The sequence below is a fragment of the Medicago sativa genome, chromosome 7 (genome assembly GCF_051527215.1).
Source record: "Medicago sativa cultivar Bolivia chromosome 7, Bolivia_mono, whole genome shotgun sequence".
In the NCBI taxonomy this organism is placed as follows: Eukaryota; Viridiplantae; Streptophyta; class Magnoliopsida; order Fabales; family Fabaceae; genus Medicago; species Medicago sativa.
Genome location: NC_140755.1, coordinates 2,649,263 through 2,665,785, shown reverse-complemented (window position 1 = coordinate 2,665,785; position 16,523 = coordinate 2,649,263). Strand labels below are relative to the sequence as shown.

The 16,523-nt window shown below is 36.4% G+C and overlaps 1 non-coding gene across 1 annotated transcript; it reads right to left on the bottom strand.

Moving 5' to 3' along the window:
• Positions 1-11,085: 11,085 nt before the first annotated feature.
• LOC146903646 (small nucleolar RNA R71) lies at positions 11,086-11,193 on the bottom strand. The gene has a single exon (XR_015020862.1). It is a non-coding gene; the product is annotated as a small nucleolar RNA R71 (small nucleolar RNA).
• Between the last annotated feature and the right edge of the window lie 5,330 nt (positions 11,194-16,523).

Genomic DNA, 16,523 nt, shown 5'->3' with positions numbered 1-16,523 from the left:
CTCCATTTTGGCCGAATTTTTAGAGAATGCAAAAATATCCCATGGAAGTCGTAGTTATGTTGTTTACCTATCCAACGAATTGTCACATGCTAAGATTCAACACAAATCGGCCACATTATGGCCTATCCAATGAATTGTCACACGCTAAGATTCAATGCAAATCGGCCACATTATGGCCCTCCTAGTAAAAAAGGGTCGAAAACGAGTAATGTCCCAAATTAACGAGGAGATTTTCTTAACCTTCATTTTGGCCGAATTTTTAGAGAATGCAAAAATATCCCATGGAAGTCGTAGTTATGTTGTTTACCTATCCAACGAATTGTCACATGCTAAGATTCAATACAAATTGGCCACTTTATGGCCTTCCTAGTAAAAATGGGTCGAAAACGAGTAATGTCCTAAATTAACGAGGAGATTTTCTTAACCTCCATTTTGGCCGAATTTTTAGAGAATGCAAAAATATCCCATGGAAGTCGTAGTTATGTTGTTTACCTATCCAACGAATTGTCACATGCTAAGATTCAATACAAATCGGCCACTTTATGGCCTTCCTAGTAAAAATGGGTCGAAAACGAGTAATGTCCTAAATTAACGAGGAGATTTTCTTAACCTCCATTTTGGCCGAATTTTTAGAGAATGCGAAAATATCCCATGGAAGTCGTAGTTATGTTGTTTATCTATCCAACGAATTGTCACATGCTAAGATTCAATGCAAATCGGCCACATTATGGCCTTCCTAGTAAAAAAGGGTCGAAAACGAGTAATGTCGTAAACTAACGGGGAGATTTTCTTAACCTCCATTTTGGCCGAATTTTTATAGAATGCAAAAATATCCCATGGAAGTCGTAGTTATGTTGTTTATCTATCCAACGAATTGTCACATGCTAAGATTCAATACAAATCGGCCACATTATGGCCTATCCAATGAATTGTCACACGCTAAGATTCAATGCAAATCGGCCACATTATGGCCCTCCTAGTAAAAAAAGGTCGAAAACGAGTAATGTCCCAAATTAACGAGGAGATTTTCTTAACCTTCATTTTGGCCGACTTTTTAGAGAATGCAAAAATATCCCATGGAAGTCGTAGTTATGTTGTTTACCTATCCAACGAATTGTCACATGCTAAGATTCAATACAAATCGGCCACTTTATGGCCTTCCTAGTAAAAATGGGTCGAAAACGAGTAATGTCCTAAATTAACGAGGAGATTTTCTTAACCTCCATTTTGGCCGAATTTTTAGAGAATGCAAAAATATCCCATGGAAGTCGTAGTTATGTTGTTTACCTATCCAACGAATTGTCACATGCTAAGATTAATACAAATCGGCCACTTTATGGCCTTCCTAGTAAAAATGGGTCGAAAACGAGTAATGTCCTAAATTAACGAGGAGATTTTCTTAACCTCCATTTTGGCCGAATTTTTAGAGAATGCAAAAATATCCCATGGAAGTCGTAGTTATGTTGTTTAACTATCCAACGAATTGTCACATGCTAAGATTCAATACAAATCGGCCACTTTATGGCCTTCCTAGTAAAAATGGGTCGAAAACGAGTAATGTCCTAAATTAACGAGGAGATTTTCTTAACCTCCATTTTGGCCGACTTTTTAGAGAATGCAAAAATATCCCATGGAAGTCGTAGTTATGTTGTTTACCTATCCAACGAATTGTCACATGCTAAGATTCAATACAAATCGGCCACTTTATGGCCTTCCTAGTAAAAATGGGTCGAAAACGAGTAATGTCCTAAATTAACGAGGAGATTTTCTTAACCTCCATTTTGGCCGAATTTTTAGAGAATGCAAAAATATCCCATGGAAGTCGTAGTTATGTTGTTTACCTATCCAACAAATTGTCACATGCTAAGATTCAATACAAATCGGCCACTTTATGGCCTTCCTAGTAAAAATGGGTCGAAAACGAGTAATGTCCTAAATTAACGACAAGATTTTCTTAACCTCCATTTTGGCCGAATTTTTAGAGAATGCAAAAATATCCCATGGAAGTCGTAGTTATGTTGTTTATCTATCCAACGAATTGTCACATGCTAATATTCAATACAAATTGGCCACTTTATGGCCTTCCTAGTAAAAATGGGTCGAAAACGAGTAATGTCCTAAATTAACGAGGAGATTTTCTTAACCTCCATTTTGGCCGAATTTTTAGAGAATGCAAAAATATCCCATGGAAGTCGTAGTTATGTTGTTTACCTATCCAACGAATTGTCACATGCTAAGATTCAATACAAATCGGCCACTTTATGGCCTTCCTAGTAAAAATGGGTCGAAAACGAGTAACGTCCTAAATTAACGAGGAGATTTTCTTAACCTCCATTTTGGCCGAATTTTTAGAGAATGCGAAAATATCCCATGGAAGTCGTAGTTATGTTGTTTATCTATCCAATGAATTGTCACATGCTAAGATTCAATGCAAATCGGCCACATTATGGCCTTCCTAGTAAAAAAGGGTCGAAAACGAGTAATGTCGTAAATTAACGGGGAGATTTTCTTAACCTCCATTTTGGCCGAATTTTTATAGAATGCAAAAATATCCCATGGAAGTCGTAGTTATGTTGTTTATCTATCCAACGAATTGTCACATGCTAAGATTCAATACAAATCGGCCACTTTATGGCCTTCCTAGTAAAAATGAGTCGAAAACGAGTATTGTCCTAAATTAACGAGGAGATTTTCTTAACCTCCATTTTGGCCGAATTTTTAGAGAATGCAAAAATATCCCATGGAAGTCGTAGTTATGTTGTTTACCTATCCAACGAATTGTCACATGCTAAGATTCAATACAAATCGGCCACTTTATGGCCTTCCTAGTAAAAATGGGTCGAAAACGAGTAATCTCCTAAATTAACGAGGAGATTTTCTTAACCTCCATTTTGGCCGAATTTTTAGAGAATGCAAAAATATCCCATGGAAGTCGTAGTTATGTTGTTTACCTATCCAACGAATTGTCACATGCTAAGATTCAACACAAATCGGCCACATTATGGCCTATCCAATGAATTGTCACACGCTAAGATTCAATGCAAATCGGCCACATTATGGCCCTCCTAGTAAAAAAGGGTCGAAAACGAGTAATGTCCCAAATTAACGAGGAGATTTTCTTAACCTTCATTTTGGCCGAATTTTTAGAGAATGCAAAAATATCCCATGGAAGTCGTAGTTATGTTGTTTACCTATCCAACGAATTGTCACATGCTAAGATTCAATACAAATCGGCCACTTTATGGCCTTCCTAGTAAAAATGGGTCGAAAACGAGTAATGTCCTAAATTAACGAGGAGATTTTCTTAACCTCCATTTTGGCCGAATTTTTAGAGAATGCAAAAATATCCCATGGAAGTCGTAGTTATGTTGTTTACCTATCCAACGAATTGTCACATGCTAAGATTCAATACAAATCGGCCACTTTATGGCCTTCCTAGTAAAAATGGGTCGAAAACGAGTAATGTCCTAAATTAACGAGGAGATTTTCTTAACCTCCATTTTGGCCGAATTTTTAGAGAATGCAAAAATATCCCATGGAAGTCGTAGTTATGTTGTTTACCTATCCAACGAATTGTCACATGCTAAGATTCAACACAAATCGGCCACATTATGGCCTATCCAATGAATTGTCACACGCTAAGATTCAATGCAAATCGGCCACATTATGGCCCTCCTAGTAAAAAAGGGTCGAAAACGAGTAATGTCCCAAATTAACGAGGAGATTTTCTTAACCTTCATTTTGGCCGAATTTTTAGAGAATGCAAAAATATCCCATGGAAGTCGTAGTTATGTTGTTTACCTATCCAACAAATTGTCACATGCTAAGATTCAATACAAATCGGCCACTTTATGGCCTTCCTAGTAAAAATGGGTCGAAAACGAGTAATGTCCTAAATTAACGACAAGATTTTCTTAACCTCCATTTTGGCCGAATTTTTAGAGAATGCAAAAAATATCCCATGGAAGTCGTAGTTATGTTGTTTACCTATCCAACGAATTGTCACATGCTAAGATTCAATACAAATCGGCCACTTTATGGCCTTCCTAGTAAAAATGGGTCGAAAACGAGTAATGTCCTAAATTAACGAGGAGATTTTCTTAACCTCCATTTTGGCCGAATTTTTAGAGAATGCGAAAATATCCCATGGAAGTCGTAGTTATGTTGTTTATCTATCCAACGAATTGTCACATGCTAAGATTCAATGCAAATCGGCCACATTATGGCCTTCCTAGTAAAAAAGGGTCGAAAACGAGTAATGTCGTAAATTAACGGGGAGATTTTCTTAACCTCCATTTTGGCCGAATTTTTAGAGAATGCAAAAATATCCCATGGAGGTCGTAGTTATGTTGTTTACCTATCCAACGAATTGTCACATGCTAAGATTCAACACAAATCGGCCACATTATGGCCTATCCAATGAATTGTCACACGCTAAGATTCAATGCAAATCGGCCACATTATGGCCCTCCTAGTAAAAAAGGGTCGAAAACGAGTAATGTCCCAAATTAACGAGGAGATTTTCTTAACCTTCATTTTGGCCGAATTTTTAGAGATTGCAAAAATATCCCATGGAAGTCGTAGTTATGTTGTTTACCTATCCAACGAATTGTCACATGCTAAGATTCAATACAAATTGGCCACTTTATGGCCTTCCTAGTAAAAATGGGTCGAAAACGAGTAATGTCCTAAATTAACGAGGAGATTTTCTTAACCTCCATTTTGGCCGAATTTTTAGAGAATACAAAAATATCCCATGGAAGTCGTAGTTATGTTGTTTACCTATCCAACGAATTGTCACATGCTAAGATTCAATACAAATCGGCCACTTTATGACCTTCCTAGTAAAAATGGGTCGAAAACGAGTAATGTCCTAAATTAACGAGGAGATTTTCTTAACCTCCATTTTGGCCGAATTTTTAGAGAATGCAAAAATATCCCATGGAAGTCGTAGTTATGTTGTTTACCTATCCAACGAATTGTCACATGCTAAGATTCAATACAAATCGGCCACTTTATGGCCTTCCTAGTAAAAATGGGTCGAAAACGAGTAATGTCCTAAATTAACGAGGAGATTTTCTTAACCTCCATTTTGGCCGAATTTTTAGAGAATGCAAAAATATCCCATGGAAGTCGTAGTTATGTTGTTTACCTATCCAACGAATTGTCACATGCTAAGATTCAACACAAATCGGCCACATTATGGCCTATCCAATGAATTGTCACACGCTAAGATTCAATGCAAATCGGCCACATTATGGCCCTCCTAGTAAAAAAGGGTCGAAAACGAGTAATGTCCCAAATTAACGAGGAGATTTTCTTAACCTTCATTTTGGCCGAATTTTTAGAGATTGCAAAAATATCCCATGGAAGTCGTAGTTATGTTGTTTACCTATCCAACGAATTGTCACATGCTAAGATTCAATACAAATTGGCCACTTTATGGCCTTCCTAGTAAAAATGGGTCGAAAACGAGTAATGTCCTAAATTAACGAGGAGATTTTCTTAACCTCCATTTTGGCCGAATTTTTAGAGAATACAAAAATATCCCATGGAAGTCGTAGTTATGTTGTTTACCTATCCAACGAATTGTCACATGCTAAGATTCAATACAAATCGGCCACTTTATGACCTTCCTAGTAAAAATGGGTCGAAAACGAGTAATGTCCTAAATTAACGAGGAGATTTTCTTAACCTCCATTTTGGCCGAATTTTTAGAGAATGCAAAAATATCCCATGGAAGTCGTAGTTATGTTGTTTACCTATCCAACGAATTGTCACATGCTAAGATTCAATACAAATCGGCCACTTTATGGCCTTCCTAGTAAAAATGGGTCGAAAACGAGTAATGTCCTAAATTAACGAGGAGATTTTCTTAACCTCCATTTTGGCCGAATTTTTAGAGAATGCAAAAATATCCCATGGAAGTCGTAGTTATGTTGTTTACCTATCCAACGAATTGTCACATGCTAAGATTCAACACAAATCGGCCACATTATGGCCTATCCAATGAATTGTCACACGCTAAGATTCAATGCAAATCGGCCACATTATGGCCCTCCTAGTAAAAAAGGGTCGAAAACGAGTAATGTCCCAAATTAACGAGGAGATTTTCTTAACCTTCATTTTGGCCGAATTTTTAGAGATTGCAAAAATATCCCATGGAAGTCGTAGTTATGTTGTTTACCTATCCAACGAATTGTCACATGCTAAGATTCAATACAAATTGGCCACTTTATGGCCTTCCTAGTAAAAATGGGTCGAAAACGAGTAATGTCCTAAATTAACGAGGAGATTTTCTTAACCTCCATTTTGGCCGAATTTTTAGAGAATACAAAAATATCCCATGGAAGTCGTAGTTATGTTGTTTACCTATCCAACGAATTGTCACATGCTAAGATTCAACACAAATCGGCCACATTATGGCCTATCCAATGAATTGTCACACGCTAAGATTCAATGCAAATCGGCCACATTATGGCCCTCCTAGTAAAAAAGGGTCGAAAACGAGTAATGTCCCAAATTAACGAGGAGATTTTCTTAACCTTCATTTTGGCCGAATTTTTAGAGATTGCAAAAATATCCCATGGAAGTCGTAGTTATGTTGTTTACCTATCCAACGAATTGTCACATGCTAAGATTCAATACAAATTGGCCACTTTATGGCCTTCCTAGTAAAAATGGGTCGAAAACGAGTAATGTCCTAAATTAACGAGGAGATTTTCTTAACCTCCATTTTGGCCGAATTTTTAGAGAATACAAAAATATCCCATGGAAGTCGTAGTTATGTTGTTTACCTATCCAACGAATTGTCACATGCTAAGATTCAATACAAATCGGCCACTTTATGACCTTCCTAGTAAAAATGGGTCGAAAACGAGTAATGTCCTAAATTAACGAGGAGATTTTCTTAACCTCCATTTTGGCCGAATTTTTAGAGAATGCAAAAATATCCCATGGAAGTCGTAGTTATGTTGTTTACCTATCCAACGAATTGTCACATGCTAAGATTCAATACAAATCGGCCACTTTATGGCCTTCCTAGTAAAAATGGGTCGAAAACGAGTAATGTCCTAAATTAACGAGGAGATTTTCTTAACCTCCATTTTGGCCGAATTTTTAGAGAATGCAAAAATATCCCATGGAAGTCGTAGTTATGTTGTTTACCTATCCAACGAATTGTCACATGCTAAGATTCAACACAAATCGGCCACATTATGGCCTATCCAATGAATTGTCACACGCTAAGATTCAATGCAAATCGGCCACATTATGGCCCTCCTAGTAAAAAAGGGTCGAAAACGAGTAATGTCCCAAATTAACGAGGAGATTTTCTTAACCTTCATTTTGGCCGAATTTTTAGAGATTGCAAAAATATCCCATGGAAGTCGTAGTTATGTTGTTTACCTATCCAACGAATTGTCACATGCTAAGATTCAATACAAATTGGCCACTTTATGGCCTTCCTAGTAAAAATGGGTCGAAAACGAGTAATGTCCTAAATTAACGAGGAGATTTTCTTAACCTCCATTTTGGCCGAATTTTTAGAGAATACAAAAATATCCCATGGAAGTCGTAGTTATGTTGTTTACCTATCCAACGAATTGTCACATGCTAAGATTCAATACAAATCGGCCACTTTATGACCTTCCTAGTAAAAATGGGTCGAAAACGAGTAATGTCCTAAATTAACGAGGAGATTTTCTTAACCTCCATTTTGGCCGAATTTTTAGAGAATGCAAAAATATCCCATGGAAGTCGTAGTTATGTTGTTTACCTATCCAACGAATTGTCACATGCTAAGATTCAATACAAATCGGCCACTTTATGGCCTTCCTAGTAAAAATGGGTCGAAAACGAGTAATGTCCTAAATTAACGAGGAGATTTTCTTAACCTCCATTTTGGCCGAATTTTTAGAGAATGCAAAAATATCCCATGGAAGTCGTAGTTATGTTGTTTACCTATCCAACGAATTGTCACATGCTAAGATTCAACACAAATCGGCCACATTATGGCCTATCCAATGAATTGTCACACGCTAAGATTCAATGCAAATCGGCCACATTATGGCCCTCCTAGTAAAAAAGGGTCGAAAACGAGTAATGTCCCAAATTAACGAGGAGATTTTCTTAACCTTCATTTTGGCCGAATTTTTAGAGAATGCAAAAATATCCCATGGAAGTCGTAGTTATGTTGTTTACCTATCCAACAAATTGTCACATGCTAAGATTCAATACAAATTGGCCACTTTATGGCCTTCCTAGTAAAAATGGGTCGAAAACGAGTAATGTCCTAAATTAACGAGGAGATTTTCTTAACCTCCATTTTGGCCGAATTTTTAGAGAATGCAAAAATATCCCATGGAAGTCGTAGTTATGTTGTTTACCTATCCAACGAATTGTCACATGCTAAGATTCAATACAAATCGGCCACTTTATGGCCTTCCTAGTAAAAAAGGGTCGAAAACGAGTAATGTCGTAAATTAACGGGGAGATTTTCTTAACCTCCATTTTGGCCGAATTTTTAGAGAATGCAAAAATATCCCATGTAAGTCGTAGTTATGTTGTTTACCTATCCAACGAATTGTCACATGCTAAGATTCAACACAAATCGGCCACATTATGGCCTATCCAATGAATTGTCACACGCTAAGATTCAATGCAAATCGGCCACATTATGGCCCTCCTAGTAAAAAAGGGTCGAAAACGAGTAATGTCCCAAATTAACGAGGAGATTTTCTTAACCTTCATTTTGGCCGAATTTTTAGAGAATGCAAAAATATCCCATGGAAGTCGTAGTTATGTTGTTTACCTATCCAACAAATTGTCACATGCTAAGATTCAATACAAATTGGCCACTTTATGGCCTTCCTAGTAAAAATGGGTCGAAAACGAGTAATGTCCTAAATTAACGAGGAGATTTTCTTAACCTCCATTTTGGCCGAATTTTTAGAGAATGCAAAAATATCCCATGGAAGTCGTAGTTATGTTGTTTACCTATCCAACGAATTGTCACATGCTAAGATTCAATACAAATCGGCCACTTTATGGCCTTCCTAGTAAAAATGGGTCGAAAACGAGTAATGTCCTAAATTAACGAGGAGATTTTCTTAACCTCCATTTTGGCCGAATTTTTAGAGAATGCGAAAATATCCCATGGAAGTCGTAGTTATGTTGTTTATCTATCCAACGAATTGTCACATGCTAAGATTCAATGCAAATCGGCCACATTATGGCCTTCTGATGAGTCATAGATAGTCTATTTTATTGCTTTATTTAGTTTAGTTTTATTTAAGATTTGATTTTATTTTATTGCATTTTATTTCCTTTTAGAATATTTTACTTTAAATTGTCTTTTATTATATTTTAGGAACGAATATATGGTGGAAGGTGTCTTGGAGCAAAAGAAAGAGGACTGGAGCAAATACAGTACAAGAATACGAAGATACGAGACAAAAATATGTCTCTACCAAGTCAGAAGCTTGGCACGGCCCGTGCCAACATGTGGCACGGCCGTGCCACCCTCCAGGACCACTTTTGCTGCTTTTCTTCAAGCCCAAGTTACTCCGTTGCAGCTTTACTGTTTTGCCCTTATAGTAGCTTAGTTTCTAAGTCAATTGTAAAGCTATAAATAGAGTAGCACTCCATCATAAACAATCATCTTTTGTTCTCAGAATAAAAGTTCACTTTTATATTATTGTTGTTTTACTTTACCGTATTTCTCTCTTCTTCCTCCATGTCTACGATGAACATGAGTGAGTAGACTTCTTAGTCTTAGGATTATTGGGGAGTCTAATGACTTAATCCTAAACAAAACATGTCTAAACCTTAATTTCCATGTAACCCTAATTTCTAATCTAGATTCACCGTCTTAACGTGGATTAACAATTATCAAACTGTGGAAGCGAAAGCGGAGGGTTTGATAATCGTTAATCCATCATCCCAAACATCAATTCATAAAGCGAGAGCGGAGTCTTGATGTTGGAACAAGTGAATCTAGACAATAGTTGCAAAACAGTGAAATAGTCTTTGCAACTATTGAGACAAAGAGTAGTTTCAATCCTCTATGCATCTTCTAGTAATCATGTCAGTGAAATAGGCTTGGTTGCTAGAAGTAAACTCTCACCGGACTTTCATCGGAAAGGTGAGGGGCTAAGGGAAACCGGTCTTTAGAAATTAGTGTGTAAACCATGAAATTAGAAGTTTAGGTTTTGTCAAGTGAAGGATTAGTTATTAAGATGAACCAATGATCCTAAGACCCTTTTATTATTATTGTTTTTACCTTCAGCAATCAAACCCTTTCTAACCAACTTTCTCTCCTCTAATCATTCATTGAAAGTTAATTAAATTTACCAACTCCCTAGCGGAACGATACTCTACTTACTACTATTACTTCGATAGGCCGTGCGCTTGCGGTTTGGCTCTATCAAGTTTTTGGCGCCGTTGCCGGAGAGTTGTTGAAATTTGATTAACTTTTTAATAGTGATTAGACTAAAAAAAAAAAAAAATCTTTCTCGTTGTTTTATTTTATTTTATTTTATTGTTTCTATATTTCTTTCTAAAAAAAAAAAAATCTTTATTTGATTCTATTTTATTTTATTTACTTCATATAAAAAAAAATAAATAAATCTTTCTCTTTATTTTATTTTATTTTATATTAAAAAAAAAAAATCTTTTTCTATTTCTTCTTTTGCCTTTAACTTCTTGGGAAGATAATAACGATATGGCTAAGGAATGCACTCTCATAGAGTATGCAATCCCATCTTCAAATGAGTCATACGATGCTATTGTGTACCCAACGGTTGATGACAATTTTGAAATAGAACCTGAACTTATTGAGTTAGTTCAGCAAAATCAATTTTTCGGATCAACCACTGAGGATCCGAATTTTCATATTTCAACTTTTTTAAGACTCAGTGGAACCGTGAATGCAAACCAAGAGGTTGTAAGGCTGCACTACTTTCCTTTTTCCTTAGGGGGAAGAGCTAGTGCTTGGTTTAATTCATTAAAACTTGGTTCTATCACTTCATGGCAACAAATGAGGCAAACTTTTCTTGCCCAATTCTTTCCTCATTCTAAAATTGTTCACTTAAGAAAACAAATCATACAATTCACTCAAAAAGATGGAGAATCTCTTTACGATGCGTGGGAGCGTTTCAAAGAAATGCTTAGACTTTGTCCCCATCATGGTTTAGAGAATTGGCTTATTATTCACACTTTTTATAATGGCCTTTTGTATCCCACAAAAATTTATGTTGATGCAGCTGCAGGTGGAGCTCTGATGAACAAAACATACACAGAAGCATATGCTTTGATCGAGGACATGGCACAAAACCACTATCAGTGGACCTACGGAAGGGACACCACTAATGTTGCTCCTTCACCCTCTCAGAAAGAGGTAGGTATGTATGAAAACTCTTCCCTTGATCATCTAGCTGCTAAAGTTGACGCACTCACACAAAAATTTGATAAAATAAATACTAGTGCTGTCACACCTCCCCCTGTATCACCTCTTTGTGAAGTTTGTGGTGTATTTGGCCATATTGGCATTGATTGCCAACTAGGTAGTGTTGTTAGAAGTCCTGAGCAAGTAAACTATGCTCAATATAATCAAGGGTTTAAAAATAACCAAATTTTTTTTCAAACCCCTCAAAATCTTTTTGGACAACAAACAACACCACCCAGTTATGCAAACAACCAAAGAGTCCCTCAAAAATCCAGCTTGGAACTTTTTTTAGAAAATTTTTGTATAAATCAATCCGAGCAGCTCCAAGAGCTTGAAAATCAAACTGAATTTTTGAAGGACTCTATTGCCAAACTTACATCAACAGAAGACTCCATAGTTACTCACAGTAAGATGCATGAGACTCAGACTTCTCAAGTACCCCAACAGGTGGCTACTTCCTCACAATCCTCTGAAGTCCTCCTAGACCAAACCGAAACCAACCCCAAAAACCATATAAGTGCTATTACTCTTAGGGATGGTAAACAATTAGAGGACTCCGTTGTGAAAATTAAGAACAATAAAGGAGAGATAGGGAGTGATGAGCCTCAAAGTGAGAAAGCCATAGGAGAGAATGAAAAGTCATTCGTTTCACCATCTCATGAGCATGAAATTCCATTAACACAAGGGTTTGATGAGTCCAAGTTAGATGAGCAGTTTATGAATATTATTGAAATACTTCCAAACAAATTGCCACCTAAACTTAAGAATCTAGGAAGCTTTTCCCTACCTTGTGTCATAGGATCTGAAACTATAGACAAAGCCATGTGTGATTTGGGAGAGAATGTTAGTTTGATGCCATTGTCCTTTTCTGAAAGATTGGGTATAGGATAGATAAACCACTTTCTAACCGTCAAGCTAATGACTCTAAACGAGCGCTTCGTGGGAGGCAACCCATGAATTTTATTGCTTTTATTTTTGTTTTGTGTTATTTTAATTTGTTTTGTAGGTATTTGTCCAAATATGATGCAAAAAGGGGAAAGAAAGTTGAAGCCATTGACCAAAAACCAAAAAAAAAAAAAAGAAAAAAAAAAAAGAAAATCCAAAAAAAAAAAAAAAAAATCCTCAAAAAAAAAAAAAAAAAAAAATTTCTTCCCTCTTTTTACAGAAGCTTGGCACGACCCGTGCTAATGTTGGCACGGCCGTGCCAACCTTTCACCCAAAAAAAAAAAAAAATAAAAAAATTATTTTTTTTATTTATTTTTTTATGTTATTCAAAACAACCTCTTTCATTCTACCTCCATAACTCTCTTCAAACTTCACCAAACCATAATCTCTCCACCAATCTTCATCAATAAACTCAAAAACCTTATTTAAACCCCAACCCCATCACTAAACCAACCTTTCGCACACAAAACCCTAACCTTCACCCAAAATCCACACCAAATCAACTAAGGTCAATTGGAATCAAAGAAGAAAGGTAACTAGACTGAAGACTTCAGAAGTGGTGCAACCAAGAAGCAATCAACAACTCATAATCATGGGATCCAAATCAAGGATTCCAAGCAAAGAAATAGGTACAATTCTCTAATCTCTAGAACTATCTATGCTTGCAGGTACCCTGATGATTAATGTTATGGATAGACTAGGAATGGATGAACATATGATTAGGTTGTTGAATAACACAACCCTGTGCTTAGGTACCTTCAAAGGGTTATGGCTTGCACCATATAAAGTAGGAAAGAGGTAGGAATGAAGAGGATTGATGAGCTGTTGTTGTGGGCTATGCTTTATAACCATTCTATTAACATTTGCTATTATTTGCATGATTATATTGTTTCAATTGTTAAAAAGAAACAGGATGATTAGAGTGATATAATGGTAGGTGGAATCATCACTTTTATTGCTAGGAAGTTTGGGGTGAGTATGAATTAAAGGATCAAGAGGATAGAGGGGAACTATTATCTAGACTTATATACTACTTTGTCCTTCCTTAGAACTCATGACCACAATTACCAATATGAATGGAAAATTATTAGAGCTTATTGTTTGATTATTCTATCTAATCCGGACTTAAATAATTCGGAGGTGGTGGAAAATTTGCTTTATGTTGGTACTAACCCACAGGTACATAATGATGGTGATGATGGTGGTGATAAAGCGGAGGTAGGTGCAAACTTGCACCATGAACAAGAAGCCGGTGGAAGCTATAATGATGAACGGCGGGCATGGATGCAAACCAAAGTTCACAGAATAAAGCACCGAGCAACAAAGACAAGGTGTTGAAAGAACCAATGTCCAAAGGAGCAATCAAATAAATGAAGAAAACAATCAAATGCTCCGAAACATGATGCAACACCTTCACCTCCAAAGTCCACTATGGACCTCAATAAAATTGTGAGCTTTCCTCTTCCTCTACTCTTCTCTATTCTAATTCTTCTTCTTCTTCTTCTTCTTCTTCTTCTTCTTCATCTTCTTCTTCTTCTTCTTCTCTTTTCTTTTCTTTTGAATCATTGAGGACAATGCTTCTCCTAAGTGTGGGGGGGGCCTAATAAAGTGTCTAGAGTCGTAGTGTTCCCAAACTCCCTTGAACTTTATTCTTTTGTTTTGTTTTTATAGCAAGAGGCATGATTAGTAGCTTGTTTTTAATGTAAAATATGGCATAAAATTTTTTGTTTTGTCTCTTCTTTAAAAGTTGTTTCTTGTACATAAAGTAGTTTCTTGTGTTTCTTGTGTTCTTGCTATACCCACATCTTGTTTTATTGTGAAAAATCTCCAATGAGAAAAGCACCCAGTTGCAATCTTTGAGCAAGTGTATGAATAGGTATTTTAAGGAACACGTTCTATCTTTAGTGTTAACTTAGACCCTTTAAAGTCTTAAGAGTAAAAGTAGTATAAGTTTGTGTGGGAAAATTAATCAAATTGTTCTTAATTGTTATATTCTTATTAATTTGTTAATGTTAAATGGGGCGGGAGAATGGCACCAACATATGGGGGAAAGGACAATTACATCCTAACTTCCTAATTGTGGTGGTGACTCCTTAATTTGAACTTAAAGTGAAACAAATTCATCAATGCTAGGGGGAAAGGACAATTACATCCAAAAAGACTTCCTACGCGGAGATGAAACAAATAAATAATTTTGCAGCACTGCTTAGGGTGATTTTGAATCTAGGGGGAAAGGACAATTACATCCGAGAAGACTTCCTACGAGGATAGATAGCCCCTAAGCATCTGCAGCCCCTTGTGCTTAATTGTTAAATTAATTCAATCTTAACTTAAATTCCCATCACTCTTATATGGAATGAAGAAAGGACTTTTCTCGGTTACTTTAGCATTAAGGATAGAACCTATTCCTCATAATATCTGTCTTATACAGGAGCAAGAAAAGGGTTGGACTGCACACACACACTCACTTGAGACTTGATGTTGGGTAGAATAGGTTCATGAGAAGTGTTTGAAGTTGTAATTAGTGTACTTGAAGCAAAGCCTTTCTTTTGAGACATTTGTTCTTAATATTGCCATAATCAAATCTTTTGTTGCTGCTATGTCTGTTGCCTTTTGCTTGAGGACAAGCAAAGATTCAAGTGTGGGGGAGTTTGATGAGTCATAGATAGTCTATTTTATTGCTTTATTTAGTTTAGTTTTATTTAAGATTTGATTTTATTTTATTGCATTTTATTTCCTTTTAGAATATTTTACTTTAAATTGTCTTTTATTATATTTTAGGAACGAATATATGGTGGAAGGTGTCTTGGAGCAAAAGAAAGAGGACTGGAGCAAATACAGTACAAGAATACGAAGATACGAGACAAAAATATGTCTCTACCAAGTCAGAAGCTTGGCACGGCCCGTGCCAACATGTGGCACGGCCGTGCCACCCTCCAGGACCACTTTTGCTGCTTTTCTTCAAGCCCAAGTTACTCCGTTGCAGCTTTACTGTTTTGCCCTTATAGTAGCTTAGTTTCTAAGTCAATTGTAAAGCTATAAATAGAGTAGCACTCCATCATAAACAATCATCTTTTGTTCTCAGAATAAAAGTTCACTTTTATATTATTGTTGTTTTACTTTACCGTATTTCTCTCTTCTTCCTCCATGTCTACGATGAACATGAGTGAGTAGACTTCTTAGTCTTAGGATTATTGGGGAGTCTAATGACTTAATCCTAAACAAAACATGTCTAAACCCTAATTTCCATGTAACCCTAATTTCTAATCTAGATTCACCGTCTTAACGTGGATTAACAATTATCAAACTGTGGAAGCGAAAGCGGAGGGTTTGATAATCGTTAATCCATCATCCCAAACATCAATTCATAAAGCGAGAGCGGAGTCTTGATGTTGGAACAAGTGAATCTAGACAATAGTTGCAAAACAGTGAAATAGTCTTTGCAACTATTGAGACAAAGAGTAGTTTCAATCCTCTATGCATCTTCTAGTAATCATGTCAGTGAAATAGGCTTGGTTGCTAGAAGTAAACTCTCACCGGACTTTCATCGGAAAGGTGAGGGGCTAAGGGAAACCGGTCTTTAGAAATTAGTGTGTAAACCATGAAATTAGAAGTTTAGGTTTTGTCAAGTGAAGGATTAGTTATTAAGATGAACCAATGATCCTAAGACCCTTTTATTATTATTGTTTTTACCTTCAGCAATCAAACCCTTTCTAACCAACTTTCTCTCCTCTAATCATTCATTGAAAGTTAATTAAATTGACCAACTCCCTAGCGGAACGATACTCTACTTACTACTATTACTTCGATAGGCCGTGCGCTTGCGGTTTGGCTCTATCACCTTCCTAGTAAAAAAGGGTCGAAAACGAGTAATGTCCTAAATTAACGAGGAGATTTTCTTAACCTCCATTTTGGCCGAATTTTTATAGAATGCAAAAATATCCCATGGAAGTCGTAGTTATGTTGTTTATCTATCCAACGAATTGTCACATGCTAAGATTCAATGCAAATCGGCCACTTTATGGCCTTCCTAGTAAAAATGGGTCGAAAACGAGTAATGTCCTAAATTAACGAGGAGATTTTCTTAACCTCCATTTTGGCCGAATTTTTAGAGAATGCAAAAATATCCCAT